Source organism: Falco biarmicus, chromosome 3 (genome assembly GCF_023638135.1).
Source record: "Falco biarmicus isolate bFalBia1 chromosome 3, bFalBia1.pri, whole genome shotgun sequence".
NCBI lineage: Eukaryota > Metazoa > Chordata > Aves > Falconiformes > Falconidae > Falco > Falco biarmicus.
Genome location: NC_079290.1, coordinates 115083161 through 115086616, shown reverse-complemented (window position 1 = coordinate 115086616; position 3456 = coordinate 115083161).

Below are 3456 nucleotides of genomic sequence, written 5' to 3'. Positions count from 1 at the left end.
GTTCTTTCTTGGTGTCATTTTGTTTGGGGGATTGTTCTGGCTTTGTTCTACCTTTCTCCACTGTGGAGGTGGACAAGGGTGGGTGGAGGGTGGCCTGCTTGGGCTGGATGTTGTCTGTTCAGCGGGGCTGCTTCGTGGAGAATAGAGGCCCCAGTAAACCTGAGTGGGAAAGGGGGCTGCGGAGCCTGAAACAGCTTGTGAGCCGTGGTGGGTACTCAGTGCTGATGTTAGTGTATCCAGGTGTGGCAGCTCAGATCTGGCGGTGGAGCGGGAGCCGGGGCTGTGTTCAGGAGCAGCGTCCACCTCCGGCTTGGTTTAGAGCCAAAGCTGCAGAGATTGGGGTGAAGATGAGAACAGCAGCCTGGGGCTTGCTGGGGAAGAGAGCAGTGATGTGCACATCTTGCAGAAAGATGAATGGTGCTGTAATGGAATTAGGTTTTCTGAATCATGTTTGGTCAGGGTGGGGGCTAGAATTAATAAAATCCTCTTTAAGTCCCTGCTGAACCCAAGAGTTAGAGGTGAGCGAGGGGGAGGCAAAAAGCTGAGGAGGGAAAACAGTGCATCCTTGCCTTTTAGCTCTTCTCAAATCGCCTTTTGCCCTGAGAAGCAGAGCCCTGGTGACTTAGGCTGTGAGGCAGACCCAAGGTCACCTGCCTGAGCCCCCGTGTTACTGACTGATACTCTGGGATGTTTCCGCTGTCAGAAAGAGCACACTTATTGCCTTAAAGTGTCTCACACTCAGCGTGGTGTGTCGGACATCTACGTTTAGACCCAGAGATGATCCCTTGCTAAAGGATTATCAAAAACTCACTTTCTCCTCTGGGCTCCTGCTGCAAAACCTCCCAAATACTTTCCTGCCCTCCAAGCTGCACAATGCCAGGCCTTAAGTAAGAGTTAGAAAACCAGCCTGCTATTTTCAGAATCCATTTGACCTCTTCTCTTAAAAATTCCTGTTGGACATCTTTCAGCTGAAGGCCTTTTGAGGCCTCTTCATTTCAAATTCTGTCTGATATAAATTATTGCTTTAAAAGACAGCTCTGCTCTAACAAAGCAGTGTGCATCCACAGCTGGAATTGGCAATCAACTAATTAGGTCAGATCTTGGACTGAGTGGTTGGACAAAGAGGGAGCATGGAAGGGGAAGCTGAGTGGTTGAATCATCGGTGGAAATGGCTAGAAGGACCCAGAAAATGAGTTTTATTTGTAATTTGGGTAAGGGAATTGGGTTGAGGAGGGAGAGGAGCGATACGCACTGGGATGTGGGGGAGAGGAGCAATCACAGCCCTACTGATGAGTTTGCTTTTCTCTGATGTAACTGTTCACAGTGCCAGGAACAAGTCTGCAAAGGGCTCGAGATGGCTCCTGTCTCTGAGCAAAATGGGAGCAGGATGACAGAAAACTGCCTGCTGTTGTTGCAGTGAGGAATTCAGTCCTCTGCCTGTTAATGCTCCTCGTAGCTTGTTCAGGCCTTGCTGCTGCAGGAGATGAGACTGATCTGGACCCTCTCTGGGGCTGGTAAGGAGAGAAGGTGGGCCTTTACGTGGATTTCATAGCTGAGAAATCATCGTGACCTGCACTTGGCTCTTTGAGAGCTTCCACCTTGTGCCCCTTGTCCCTGAGAAACTGGTGTTTTTTTCTTTAAACCTAAAAGTTGCCCTGTGGATTGGCTGTGTCAGTTGGAGAGGGAGAGAGAGAGGGAAATGGAGCTTTCAAGTGACAGGGAAGCAGAAAAGACCTGAAGGTTAAAGCTGAGGGGTGAGATGGCTTAGGGGCATGCTTTTGGGGTGGGTGGCAGAGCCTGCGTATGTTCTTGGCGCTTGTGAGTAGCACCATCATCAATACAGATGAGAGTGACGTTTCTGGTTCATGCTGAGCGATTAGAGGCTGTCAGATTGCAGCAGGCAGAGACCACAGGAAAGGAACAACAAAAACGCAAAGCAACCCACCCCAGCATCACCTCCAGGGCGGGGGAAGGACGCCTTGGTGTCCTCCATCAGCCTGTGCCTCGGTGACATTTTAAATAGACTCCTGCACGCGGTGTTGCCTGCTGCTGCCTCAGTTGTCAATGTCAGAAGGGGGAGGGGATCTCTTCCTTGAGTGGTTTGGTTCTGGCAGTCCCTGTAATGTTTGAGCTGTCACAACAGGGAAGGTTCCCAAGGAAGCTGCTTACTGAACAAGAGCTGGCTGGGTGCCTGCTTCTTTCAGGCTCAGAGATGAGCCGGGGTAGAAAGGGGAGGTAACCGAATCCCTCCCAGGCTGAGCTCCAGCTCCAGCCATGGTGGCGTGCACTCGGACAAACCGAACCGCTGTGCGGTCTGGGCCGCTCCTTCCCAGAGTGGACAGGCTCTCCTCTCGGAACGGCTCCGCATCTCCGGGGTGCGAGCGGTGCACCAGCACCTGCAGCGAGCAGGCAAATGTCCTCGTTGTCCTGAGGATGTTTGGGGCTGCCGGGTGGTAGAGCTGCTTCCTTGCTGACAACAGGGGAGAGAGGAGCCATCGGTGGCGACTCGCTGGCAGAAGTGGGAGTGAAACCTTTTGTTTCTTGTCAAATGAGAGATTGCAAAAACAATGATGGCAGTATTCCTGCTCTGTACATCGATCCAGTATTGTAGTCAGGCAAGATAGCTGCAATAAAAAGCTCAGCCTTTAATTTTATGCATGGAGAACTTCTTACCTGCTCTCCCCTCCCTGTTTCCCCCCCTCCCCCTGCCTCACCCCCCCGCAGTTTCTTTTCCAACTGCAGCTATTTTTCCCTGCTGACTTCAGGTGTTTTGTATTCTGCTTAGATCAATAGCCGTAGAACAGCAGCAGCTTCCCAGTTGTCACTAGGAAGACCCTGCTGTCAGCTACAGCTCACCCATTTTCTGCCAGTGTGGTACTGGGGATGGAGAGCCCTTCTGCTTGCCTGACAAACACAAAAGAAAGCTGTGCAGTACAGGAGTGCTGTATTGATTTATTTATTATTTTTTTTTTAAATCCAGCCTGGGGAAAACAGTGTTCTTCCCGTGCTCCAGCAGCCGGGTTTGCCTTCCTTGCGCTTGGTTTTAGGGGGAATAAGCTGGGGTGTCTGAAATGGCCCCTGCCCACGCGGGAGGGGAAGGTGTGAGGCGGCACTGCAGGGAGATGTGTCCTACTGAGGCTGTCAGCGGCGTCCCTGCAGCGTGGCTTTGCCAAGGGAGCTGGTCCCTGGTGATACGCTGCTTAGCAGCCTCTGAGACACAAGCAGGAAGAGCAAATCCATCGCCTAATCTGACAAACACGCCAGGACCACATTAGCTGATGTGAACGTTGGCCTCTATTCATAGATTTTTAACAATCTCTGATATTTATGTTAGCCTGGAGCAAATCAATGCAAGTATTTTTCTTCATCGAACAAAAGGTGTTCACTGAAACACACAACCTTTGTGTGCATCTTCCATGCGAAGTGCCAAAATAGGAAGTGTCTGTTAGAAACCCA